General features: G+C 39.2%; 1 long non-coding RNA gene across 1 annotated transcript; it reads left to right on the top strand.

Moving 5' to 3' along the window:
- On the top strand, nt 9,415-11,885 carry LOC109211244. Its single transcript, XR_002065671.1, has 2 exons — nt 9,415-10,487; nt 11,421-11,885. It is a non-coding gene; the product is annotated as an uncharacterized LOC109211244 (long non-coding RNA).

The following is a 13,883-nucleotide window of genomic DNA, read 5'->3' as shown; positions in this document are numbered from 1 at the left end:
AAATGAAATCAATATTTCATCGTTCATTTTTCTTTATTCTTTCTGATTTTGCTATTTTTTCCCCTTCATTTCTTCTCTTTAGCTCTAATAATACAGCTTTAAATAACATGACATGCTTGCGGACTTCATGCCTAGATCCCAAAACGCTGTCAGACTTCAAAATAATGAATCAAGGGTCGAAATGCAAAGAAGGTAACCTTGAGAAAATAAAACCAAGAATTGGAACAATTGAAGGAAAATTGATTCGCAGGTTGGAAAGGTCCATTCTTTACAACAAAAGAGTGTGCTGTACTCAGGGCACATCCGGGCAATTGTACCAACAAAGAATGGCCCGCGCTTACAACAAGAAGGTGCTTCCCAGGAATTTTGAAATGGGACAACTGGCGTTAAGACGCATTCTCCCTCATCACCAGGAAGCAAAAGGAAAATTCGCTCCTAATTGGAAGGGTCCATACATCATCCGAAAAATATTGCCGAAAGGAGCATTGTATTTGGAAGATATCAAAGGAAGTGATCCCGAAACAGCTGTGAATGCAGATGCAGTAAAAGGTACTATGTCTAGGCTCTCTGCGATGATGGCTTTTGTGCAATTGAGATGACGAAGGCTTTCCTTCTCGCTACCCAAACACTATCAACCCTTCGTAAACCCTTTGAGTCGGTTACGCTTCTTTGGTCACCCTCTTTGGAACCCGGAAATACCAGCGGAAAAGAAGAAGAAAAGAAAAAGAAAAAGAAAAAGAAAAGAAAAGAAAAAGAAAAGAAAAGAAAAGAAAAAGAAAAGAAAAGAAAAGGATAAAGAAAAAAAGAAAAGAAAAACAAAACAAAAACAAAAACAAAATTATTTGCCTGAACTACGTTTGACTTGATTCCGAAAGGATACGTAGGCAGCCTCTCGCTGAGGTTCAGTCACACCAAAATAAAAATCCCAATTTCCCCAAAAGATGAAACTGGGGCAGACGATATAATGGTTCGGCCATGAATCCGCCGAAATGGTTCCGAAGTTGTAGTTCCACTCAAAATCCTTTTTACCCCAAAGACTTCGTCCAAGTCCTTCCGATCAATTGGCAAAGGCAGGGAAGTGGAAAACGTTATTGTTGGAAACCTTCGAAAATCAATTGTTATCGGTGAAAACCTTCGGGCACTATAAGGCGATGGTGGGTAGAGAAACTGAAAATGAGAGAGTCCGCTTAGTGAAAACTCGCAAAGAGCACTATCGGACGACGGTGAGAAGAGAAATGAGAGAGGTCGATTGGCGAAAACCCGCAAAGGGCGCTGTCGGCCGAAGAGAAGACATCTCATCACTAAAAAAGTCCTGACAAGGTTCCCTGGTTTTGAAATGCGGAACAATGGGTTCACGAGAAGCTGGAAAGTTTGTGTGGGTCGGGCGTCCAGTCCAAGAAGCATGTCATGTTCATTTGAAGCCAGCATTCACAACCCAGATAAGTCCTTCTTTTCCCCCGAAAGGGACGCTTCTCTTTAAAATCATATGCTTGCCTTTTGCATAATTTTTCTTTGAACCCCTTTTGTTTAACTCTGATTCCGTAACTAGTACAAAGAAAAGGTGGCAAGACCGACTTCACAGGGCTACGCCTGGTCAGAGTCGAAGAAAATACCCAGCCTCAGCGAGTGCGTCAGGCCAATCCCGACTGACCATGGTGGTTGACGCTTTCAAAGCAAAAACGTTGGAAAAGAAAGGAAGTCAAAGGCAAAGGTCCCAAGGGCAGAATAAAGTGAAAAGGCTAGAGCCCACACGGGCGAGTCATCATGAAGTCCTGAGGCTGAACCCGGTCGGTTTGAAAAGATATTCACCCTCAAGGCAAACGAGCAGCAAAGTTCTCAACGGAAAGGGGGGCCGGGATCAAGCGATTGAGATGATCAAGGCCACAAAACCAACCACCGTTTCAAACTAACAAATTGTTCTTTGTTGAAAACAGGTCTAGTTCAAAGCAACCGTGCAAGAAGCAGGTGCAATCCAAAAGGAAATGAAATGCGCAAGCGCTGAAACAGCTTTGCAGCAGGAAAACAACCAAAAAGGAAGTTTCCCCCAAATTCTTTCATGCGTTTTGCTAAATAAAAAGGAAAACATATAAAGAGGAAAACAAAAGAAAAAGAAAGAAGAAAAAAAATAAAAATGAAAATCCCAAAAGAAAAACAAATCATGGTAACATAGGATCCCATTCCTTAAATATCCCGGCCAAAAAACTGAGGATCTCCCGGCCAAAAAACCGAGGAGCCTTTTCTTTCCAAATCCCGGCCAAAAAATCGAGGATCTCCCGGCCAAAAAATCGAGGAGTCTTTTCTTTCCAAATCTTGGCCAAAAAACCGAGGATCTCCCGGCCAAAAAACCGAGGAGCTTTTTCTTTCCTAATCCCGGCCAAAAAATCGAGGAGCTTTTTCTTTCCAAATCCCGGCCAAAAACCGAGGATCTCCCTACACAATCCTGATTTGATCGCTTAGATATGTGTCACAACTAACTCACGAAATTTTCCTAGTGAAAACTGGGGCAAAAAAATTTCGTTCGTTTGTTTGTTTTGGTGTCTTAAGCAGGTCTAACACCGAGGCACAGGGGTGCGAGACGACCGATGGAATGAGTCTCAATCCAGAATAAAGAAAAGAAGAAAAGAACAAAAAGAAATGAATTCAAAATGTTGAAGCAAACAAAGGTGCGGATTGCTCAAAATTTGATTAAAGTCATAAGCTCCGCCGATCCCGCTTTGACCCAATGTTGCAGAAAGAAACAACACCTACAACTTGCGAGCATCAAGATTCAGATCGAAGTCCACAGCAAAATCAGCTAAGACTCAAGATCAAGCTTCAAGAGATTTATAGATAGGAATCTTGTAACTCATAGTTGATAGGCATAGCTAGCTTAGCTTTGATTTTCCTTTTGGTGTAATAAGGAGGTCAGCAAGCAGTAGCAGCAGCAACAGCAGTGAAATCACAGCTCCNAGCTAGCTTGTAGTTCAACGTGGTTTTGTAGCTGATTTCTGGGTTCATTTTGGATAAAGGGGTGCTGTTTGAGTTTGGTTTAGGGATGATTGCTTTGGTCTCTTTGTTTTCAATCGTTCCTGGGCTACCTGTTGCTCATTCATTGCTGGTTTTCTATTGCTGCTAGCTTGTCTTCAACCGCTGACCTTCTTTTCTTCTCTTATATTTTCAAATACCAGGTACACTCCCTCAAATTGCTTCCATGTAGCTCCAATTGAAGTTGAAATGGAAAACTGCCAAATCTAGGCTTATTTGAATGTTGTTTATTGTTTACAGTTCAGTTCAGTAGACGTTAGTAAATAAATGCGTTTTGGACTGTTAATTTGGACTGTGTATTATAGATTTTGAATTGGTGGATTACTGAGCTGATTTTACAAACATGCGAGTTTTGCGTAGCCAGCACTTTAATCTATTTTAGGTTGTGGCACTAGTTAAGAAGTGTAATGGAGTTAATTTGTTTTCAATAGATCCAAATAGATTTATAAATGCAGTATTACTAGGTGTGAAGTGTGGTGTAGTTAATTCATGTTCAGTAGTTATGAAAATAGGTCTAGATAGTTTGATATGTACAAAATGAGTTCAAACAGCGCACATGAAAATCAATATATTAGTTTAATGGGTCCCATTTTTTTTTCTGAAAATACTAGTGCTCAAATACTTGATTATTTCCAGTTCCAATTGACTCTTATTCCTATAAGTGAAGCCCGATACTTGATTTGCATTCAAGGCCCAAAAAGTTTGTTATAGATCAAAACCCTTAAAAATGTATTAGGAATATGGGGAATCGATTCGCAAGTATAAATTTGGATTTCAAATTAGGTGGCGAGTTCAAATTAAAAGGGTCCTCCCTTTTGTTTGAATTCGGACTTGAATTTGAGGTTTGAATTTATAGATGTAAATCAATTAGCCCTTTAGAGACAAATAATAAAATAGAAAATCATAGTTACTTTAGGACGTGCCTTTAAAATTAATAAAGTGAGATGAGCCTCGCCAAACAAAACACACAAAATTGCGGGGCCCTCATTAAATACTTATATCAAAATACTTAGAATTCGGGACGTGCCGTTTAGCTAATTTCACGGCCTCCTGCAAAGATAATAATACGTTAGTCGCTTTAGACGCGCTTTTAATAATTTACTTTCCTAAATTCGGGTGTGCATTTCATGCGACCCAAATCCAAATCCCAAAACGTTGAGTAAAGTGTATCGAGGATCCGGGTGCATTTCATGTGACGTGATCCGAAAACATATTTTAAACAACGTTCAATTTCCTAAAATTTAATTAAAAGCGGTAAATAATTTTAAAATTGCACTATAGGATGACATGTATTAAAATCAGATTTTATGCCAATTATAATAGTTTAAGCGACCGTGCTAGAACCACGGGATCCAGGGGTGCCTAACACCTTCCCTCGGGTCAACAGAATTCCTTATTCAGAATTTCTGGTTCGTAGACTCCATTCGGGAAGTCGAAATTTCCTCGATTTGGGATTCAAGAAAAATCGGTGACTTAGGACACCAAAAGTCAAACCTATCCCAAGTGGCGATTCTGAATAAATAAACAATCCCATTCGAATAATGTCACTTTAAATGGAAAAACTCCCTTATACATTATCCTTTGGGGTAGGTGTGTAAAAGGAGGTGTGACAGCTCTGGCGACTCTGCTAGGGAGACGAACCCAGAATTTCGATTCAGGGTTCAAGAATTCGAGCTTAGTATAATTGTTATATTTGGCTTTATCTGATTTTTCTACATGTTCCATGCTATATGTGCTAAATGTTTTACCGCTTTGATATTTGTTGAAATTGTATATATAAACTGTCGCGAATCCCTTCCTCTTTCTGAGTCTTCTACATCATGGAGAAGGGTGCACTTCGTGTAGCTTTTCTTCTGTTTAGAGTCTTTCCCAATTTATAACGAGGTTTGGATAAGTTTCTAAGCCGGCGGAGCTTCTGTATCCCCGGTACGCTGCCTCCCCCTCGGCTCGAGTTGTCCGCTTGGGTAAGCCAGGTCTAGACCAATAAACCTAGGGTTTAAACCTTGAAGAATAAAAACTCATGTCGGATCCCTAGTAGGACGTTTGTTTGCACCATGTGCATTTGGCTTAGGGGACTCAACACAGGGGTTGGGTCCGTCTAGGACAGGTGACCTGAAATAAATTGACCATCCTGATGCGTCTTACATGCTACTTGCGCATTTATTTGCTCGGCTTTGCATGTTGACCGATTTGTCTAAATGAGTGAAAATGGAGAAAAATAAGCAGTGTTAGGACTAAGTAAGGGTGACCGTTTGTTTTGAAAAAACTAATGCCCAAATAGTACCGAAATGTTGCCGGATTTTTGAAAAAAAAAAGAGAAAAATATTTGGAAAAATAGAAAGAAAATTGTTGTTCAAAATAGTTTTAACTATGGCAAATCTGCCTGAACTATGCTGGTTTGATTCTCACTGGATGTGAGATACGTAGGCAACCCTCATCGGGTCCAACCACCCTTTTGCAAAAATAGCCAAAATACCAATTTTAATTTTTGTCACAAATAAGTCAGGTGATGCCATTCTTGCTTAAAATAAGCCGAATGTCCCCAAAAGGGCGTCGGAAGGCCGTTTTTGCAAGAACAGCCACCTTGGGTCATTTTCAATGGTTAGCGGGCACAGCCTTAAAATCTTCCTCCCAGAAGTGCTGAAAGGCCGTATCTGCAAAACCGAGTCTTTGTTTGCTTAAATAAAATTTTTGAAAAATAGCCACTATACTCCTTAGATGTCTTTCTTTGATAAATAAATAAATAAAATAAATAATTTCGAAAATTGAGTCCGAAAAATATTTTTGCTCCAAAATTCAAACAAAAGTATTTCTTTCTTTCAAAATATCAAAAGAAAAATCAAAATCAAAAATCAAAAATAAGTGTTTCCCTTTTTTCTTTTAAAGCATTTCTTTCAAAATTCCAAAAAAGAGTTAGTTTATTTACCCTATTTGTAAGAACTACGCTTGTTCTGATTCATGCAGGGTCATGATACGTAGGCAATCTCCATAAGATTCGACCGTAACCCTAAGAAAAAAAAAGAAGAAGAAAATACGAAGGGAAGAAATAAAGGAAAAACTAGAGAGAAAAAAGAAACTCAAAAGAAGAAAATAAGGCATTGAGAGAGAAACCATGGCCAAGGAAAAGAAAAGAGCGGAAAATAAATAAAGAGAGAAGAAGGAAAAGAAAATGAGAGAAAATAAAACAAAAAAAAAAGCAAAGGGAACAAAAGAAAATCCGGGATGACGCATGCAACCGAAGCAAACATGTAGATATTCATTTAACTGTATAGGTGCATCACGCTCCAATGTGCGGTTACCTATCTGTTACTTGTCTCAAACTAACCGTATGTTGCTGTCAATTCCAGCCTAGCTTTTAGAAACGGTGGTTGGTTGTGGTAGGCTGGTATCGCATCAATACTTTACCAGATCGAAAGGAAGTGTGGAAATGTCTACGGAAATGACTTTGCCCGCAGTTCCCATCTCTAAGGACAGCCCCATCTCGGGGACCCCGGCATCTGAGTCTGTCACAGCGGAAGAGAACCGGATACTACGTCTCCGACTCATGGAGATGTGGGACGCCTGGACCAATGGAAAGGAGCCTCCAAGCGCCATCCCTGGATTTCCTAAACTATTCCCTAGATCTGGGGGTACCTTCAATATCCCCATCAGCCACCCTCATATTCCGTTGGGACAACCTACCATGACCGCTCACTTCGTCGGAACACCTTCTGAGGTCCGCCCCCAGGTGTTCCCAGCAGGAGCAGCTCCTAGCATCTTCACTGCTCCACCATGCTCTGCTACAACACAGCCTTCACTGCCAAGGCCCGCCTTTGATCCCTCAGCTTTCACTTTCCAAAATCCCATCTTTCAAGCAGATCCTCCTCAATATCCCACATACACTTACTCTCAGCCACCACCATTTGAGCTTACGCCAGGACAAGATCAAACTCCCAAAGCTCCTGAACAAGATGAGATGGCGAAAAGAATGAGAAGCCTTGAACAGAGTTTGAAGAATATGCAAGGTTTGAGTGGGCAAAAGAGTATTTCTTATACAGATCTGTGCATGTTCCCTCACGTGCACCTGCCCATGGGATTTAAAACGCCAAAGTTTGAAAAGTATGATGGGCATGGCGATCCCATCGCTCACTTGAAAAAGTATTGCAATCAATTACGCGGTGCTGGCGGAAAAGAGGAGTTGTTAATGGCTTACTTTGGAGAAAGCTTGGTAGGCATCACCTCGGAATGGTATATGGACCAAGATGTTTCACGATGGCACATTTGGGATGACCTTGCCAGAGATTTTGTGAGACAGTTTCAATACAACATCGACATTGCGCCGGACAGGAACTCTTTGGCGAATTTGAAGAAGAAGCCCTCAGAAAGTTTCAGGGAATATGCTATTAAGTGGCATGAGCAAGCGTCGAGGGTGAAACCTCCAATGGATGAAGTGGAAATGGTCACCGTATTTCTTCAGGCCCAGGAAGCGGATTATTTCCAGAATATGATGTCAGCCATGGGCAAACCTTTTGCAGAGGCGATTAAGATCGGGGAAATGGTAGAAAATGGTTTGAAAACGGGCATGATTTTGAGTCAGTCGGCCATCAGAGCAACCTCCCAAGCCATCCAAGGAGGGTATGGAGGAATGGCCAAAGGTAATAAGAAAGAAGAAACGGTTATGGCAGCCTCAGGGGCAAGGAGACATCGCGCTCCCAGACCCATGTTTTCGGACAGAACCCCTCAACATTACTACCCTCATCACGATATGGCTTATGCCCCTCCACCTTATGCGGTCATGAATGCTCAACCCTTCGGCCGGCCGCAGCCACATGCCAACAGAAATCAACCTCCATTCCCAAGAAATCAGCCTCCCTACCAGAACCACTATAATCCTCGACCTCCGCAGAATAACTTCCGTCCTCGGGAACCACCCGAGAGACCAAACTTTACCCCAATTGGTGAATCTTACTCTAGTCTATTCCCGAAACTTGTCCAAATGGGTCTACTACAGCCGATCCCTCAGAACAGACAAAACCCGGCATCGCCTGCCTACAAAGCTGGTGTCAGGTGTGCATACCATTCAGGGGCAAAGGGCCATCATACAAATGACTGTTGGACTCTGAAACAAGCGGTGGTGAACTTATTAGAGCAAGGGAAAATTGTGTTGAAGGATGANTTTTCTTTCCAAATCCCGGCCAAAAAACCGAGGATCTCCCGGCCAAAAAATCGAGGAGCTTTTTCTTTCCTAATCCCAGCCAAAAAATCGGGGAGCTTTTTCTTTCCAAATCCCGGCCAAAAACCGAGGATCTCCCTACACAATCCTGATTTGATCGCTTAGATATGTGTCACAACTAACTCACGAAATTTTCCTAGTGAAAACTGGGGCAAAAAAATTTCGTTCGTTTGTTTGTTTTGGTGTCTTAAGCAGGTCTAACACCGAGGCACAGGGGTGCGAGACGACCGATGGAATGAGTCTCAATCCACAATAAAGAAAAGAAGAAAAGAACAAAAAGAAATGAATTCAAAATGTTGAAGCAAACAAAGGTGCGGATTGCTCAAAATTTGATTAAAGTCATAAGCTCCGCCGATCCCGCTTTGACCCAATGTTGCAGAAAGAAACAACACCTACAACTTGCGAGCATCAAGATTCAGATCGAAGTCCACAGCAAAATCAGCTAAGACTCAAGATCAAGCTTCAAGAGATTTATAGATAGGAATCTTGTAACTCATAGTTGATAGGCATAGCTAGCTTAGCTTTGATTTTCCTTTTGGTGTAATAAGGGGGTCAGCAAGCAGTAGCAGCAGCAACAGCAGTGAAATCACAGCTCCCGGTAGTCCCAGCTACCAAAACTTCCAGAACTAAACTGACCTGATTCCTTTATAGCCAAGGATATGTAGGCAACCTCTGAAGCAGGGTTCGGTCAGGCTCCTTTAAAAAACGCTTCTCATAGAGTTTCAAACGGGCAAAAATCCCTCATATTGCTCACTTTATCTTTGCCCGGAAACTCTTCATGTTTCCGAGCAAAGAGGGACAGCTGTAAGCATGTGATTTTGCCCTATCGAAATACTCCTATAAAATCTCAAGAGAAATAGATTTTTGTTAATTGTTTGCCATTTGAGAAATTTTTATAGAATTTTATTTAATTGTTTGTATTTTGTGCATATTTGAGTTTTATTTAAATCATGAAAAATACAAAAAATATCATGCATGACATTTAGGCCTCATTTTTACATTTTTAGGATTAATTGGTAGTTACTCGTTTTATAAAAATTGAAATCACAAAAAAATGCTTCATTTTAATAGTTTTTCCTTTTATTGATTTTTTCTCTTTTAATTTAGGATTAAGTGGTTTTTATAATTTTTATAATTAGCTAATTAGTTTAATTTCACATTTTGGATAATTTCGGATTTTTAGTTTGTAGGATTTTAATTAAAAGAAAAAGGAAAAATTAACAAAATAAAAGAAAGAATTGGAAAAGAAAGGTTTGTCTTGTGAAATTGGGCTAAAATTAATGCTGAGCCCAAAGCCTATACCTAAATCTGCCCAAACCCAATAACCCACTCAAAACCCAATCTCCCTACCCAAATACCCATTACCCTTTACCCTACCTCCTACATGTAAAAACACAATTTAGAAACCAAAAAAAGGACCTCACCCTTGAGATCAGGGAATCAGCGCAGCTTTTTTGGAAAAGAGACGTTCCCGTTTGTCTTCTTCTTCACAAATCAACAACCAGAGAGACTCCCCCCTCACGTCTTCGTCTCCACCCCAAAACCAGTCAAAGCAGCCATTAAACTTAACCCCAAACAGTCACCAAAAATCGGTAAATAGCTGTTTCCTTCAGCAGAATTTAAAAGGAATTCATAAAGGTCGAGTCCAAAGTCTATTGTGTCATCGAGATTCGAGTTTGTGCCCGTCGATGTTTCGGACTTGTTGAAGTCTCATTACTGTTGAAGTTGTCGAATCTGCTGGGTTATCTGGTTCGGAGATGTGGATTTGTGCTCTAGTTGCTATTGCTGTTGATCTTCCTTACAAATGGAAGTCGGAGCTGTTTGCGGTTGTTTCTCCTGCAATTAGTAGCTGAACACCCATTTGAAGTTATTTTCGGCCTTTATTTGGCTATTTTAAAGTCTTACTACTGCTGTCCATAAATTTTCATATATAAAAAGCTGTTTTGGAGCCCTGGAATTGCCGCTCGTTGTCCGTTGATTTGCGTTGTCGTTACACTGTTTCTCGTTGTTGTTCTGTCGCTATGGAGCTACATTTGTTTTTAATTCCATACTTTATTTGATTAATTTCTGCCCGAAAAAGGAAATGACTGGAGTTGTGTACTGCATTTGGAGCTGTGTAGTCAAATGCATTTGCTGAAGAACCCGAAATCATTGCGTGAGATCTGTTGGTTCTCATCGGAATTTTGGGAGTCAAATATAGAGTAGTGGCTGATTATTTCTACTGCTATCAAGGAGATATTCACTGGAACAGGTACATTTCCCCCTCTTATTTACTTATTCATTNNNNCGGGTGCATTTCATGTGACGTGATCCGAAAACTATATTTTAAACGACGTTCAATTTCCTAAAATTTAATTAAAAGCGGTAAACAATTTTAAAATTGCACTATAGGATGACATGTATTAAAATTAGATTTTTTGCCAATTATAATAGTTTAAGCGACCGTGCTAGAACCACGGGATCCGGGGGTGCCTAACACCTTCCCTCGGGTCAACAGAATTCCTTATTCATAATTTCTGGTTCGTAGACTCCATTCGGGAAGTCGAAATTTCCTCGATTTGGGATTCAAGAAAAATCGGTGACTTGGGACACCAAAAGCCAAACCTATCCCAAGTGGCGACTCTGAATAAATAAACAATCCCATTTCGAATAATGTCACTTTAAATGGAAAAATTCCCTTATACATTATCCTTTGAGGTAGGTGTGTAAAAGGAGGTGTGACACCTAGTAGCATTTTAGAGTGCCACGAGCCTCGTCTTATTGCTAACACAGGTCACTACATCCCCTGAATACATTACTTTTTGCCAACATAGGGTACGACATTCCCTAGTAGCATCTCAGAGTGCCACGAGCCTCATCTTATTGCCAACACAGGGTACTACATTCCCTGGTTGCATTACTTTTTGCCAACATAGGGTACAACATTCCCTAGTAGCATCTCAGAGTGCCACGAGCCTCATCTTATTGCCAACACGGGGTAATACATCCTCTGGTTGCCTTCCATCTTGTTAACATAGGGTACGACATCCCCTATTTTAAAAAAAAGAAGAACATTTCTCTTTCAATTCTTCATTCTGCAATAGCAAAGATAGTTTATTGTGTTTTCAATAACTCACAAAAATTTCCTAGTGCAAACTGGGGCAAAAGATTTTTGTTCGTTTTGTTTGTTTCTAATGACTTGCAGGTTTTTCTGCAAAGTACGGATTGGATGTGCGAAAATAAGAATCTAGCTCTCACTAGAGAAAGTGGAACATTTGATCTCAATACCAGCCGAACCAACTTTGACATAATGTATGCAGAGACATAGGGTCTCAAGATCCATCTTCTTATCATCGGATCAAGGAAGCCTGTGAGAATATTTCATAGTCTGTTTTATCGAGAGTATCAGATTTCAGTCTAAAGTCAATGGGGGAAGCAAGTCAAGAATCAAGACAAGATTCCAGATGGCATTTAGATAGGAATTTTGTAACTCTTAGATTTCAAGAGTATGTAATTTTCTTTTCATTTTGATGTAATAGTAGGAACCGCGGATCGGAACCTCGACAGAACCTCAATGGACCTCCATCTAAGAATACTCCATCACTCTTCTTCCACTTGAACTACACGTGACCTGATTCCATTATAACCCGGATATGTAGGTTGCCTAAAACCAAGGCTCGGTCACATCGTTTTCTTTTATCTTCTTTTCCTTATTAAATAATAGTGAGGTCAAAAATCAGTCACCTTGTTCATTTTTTTTGCCTGAAAACTCTTCATGTTTCCAGGCAAAGAGGGTCATGCTGTGAACAACTAATTTTTGATCCCACCCAAATTCTAAACTATTTTAGTTTAAATATTCTTTTAGATTTAATATTAATATTTAAACTTTTATCTTACTCTTAATAGGTTTTATTTTAAAAAAAGAAAAAAACTACAAAAATGCTCTTATTCTTAGAGTACAAATTTTATTTCTAAAGAAAATATATATATATATATATATATATATATATATATATATATATATATATAGAATCTTTCTTAGTATCATTTAAAGTACATATAAATATTTAGTTTACCTATATTATAAGAAATGTTGGTTAATCTTCTTATCTTTATAATTTAATTTATCTTAAAGAAAAAAAAAATTGAACTTTAATGTTAAAGAGATAAAGTTTTTCAAAATCTGATTTTTACTTTGCTAGTCCCATAATTCCCATTTTCTAGCCTAACGTTCCACCTTTCACGTCCCTTTCCCTCACGTCTCCTCACAGCACACACCTCACTTCCCACATCCCCACTCTTCGTCTCTAACAACTCACACACCATGCTATATAATATAATTGGCTTTTAACATTAGAGGGGGAAGGAAAAGGAAAAGGACACTAATGAGTAAGTAAAACGAAAAGAGAGAATTGAGAGCCGGACAATAAAAGAGTGAGCAGCATTTGCCACCCAAGCTGGAGGTATTTGTTGTTCAGATCTGGACATGAAAAAGGACGAGGTCGAGGTATTTACGTCAAGGTTTCTAGGCGGGGTTCCCGTCCCGGTTTTAAGCGAGCTTCGTTGTATGGTTTTTGTCTTGGAGATCCTGTGTATTGACTTCATAAATTAAAGAAAAATTTAATGTCAAAGGTCCTTTCTCTTGCCTCTTTATTTTATTAGTTTTGTGTAAGTAGTTAGAGATTTAAAAGTGATACCAACTTCTTGTTCTGTTATTTTACGTATTTGTTTTGGTAGATGATACGTCACTGTTTTTGAGCTAAAAGTAATTTTTGGATCTACCATTTGAACAAAAGTATTGTGGAAGTTGAATTCATCCATGAAGTCTTTGCTTTGGTATTAGAGTAGTATTCATGTTAAATGGGTTATTTGCTTTAAAGTGGAATTCAACAGTTTACTTTGTTAGGGGTTCATGTCACGATGGGTTGTGAAAATATTATGTAGTTTCTATTGGGATTTAAGTTGTTTTCCTGGGGGGGCATTAATATTGATAAAGAATTTAAAAGAATTTTAGGACCTTTTGTACATATGGAACAGAATAATAAAATTGCTAGTTAGTACTTCTTTTGTTTCGTAATAAACCCACAAGAATAGCTAGGACAACTTCACTTCTTCCACAATTTCATATCCATATATCATGGCTCACAATAATCTTAAACTTGTTAGGAAAACAACTCTAAATACACTAGAAAAAGTTTAGACGCAATTTATATTAGCTCAAGTGTTCGTACCCGAACCTTGGATTGATATGCTTAAGTAATAAAGGGGTCATGTGCGCATTCCCTGTCTCGATCCCTTTAAATTTAAAATAATTATGTTTTAACCATGTGTATATTCTGTACCTTGGTTTAACATCTAACCTCAAAGAAATACCTTGTGTGCATATCGTTGGGTCCAAATAATTAATAAAAATATAATAATTAATTAAGTGGTACTAGGCAAATCATAATTAATAAAATACAAGAATACTCAAGAATTAATTTATGCTGGACATTAGTCAATAGAAGCAACCGTGTTAAAACCACGGGACTCGAGGAGTGCCTTACACCTTCCCTTCGGTCAACAGAATTCCTTACTCAGTCTTCTGTTTTCGTAGACCATAAATTAGGAGTCAAACCTTCCATTTGGTGAGGGATTCAAATAAAAGGTGACTTGGAACAGCAAAGCT

Source organism: Nicotiana attenuata, chromosome 2 (genome assembly GCF_001879085.1).
Source record: "Nicotiana attenuata strain UT chromosome 2, NIATTr2, whole genome shotgun sequence".
NCBI lineage: Eukaryota > Viridiplantae > Streptophyta > Magnoliopsida > Solanales > Solanaceae > Nicotiana > Nicotiana attenuata.
The sequence above is the reverse complement of the archived record's forward strand: the minus strand, read 5'-3'. Positions and strand labels throughout refer to the sequence as shown.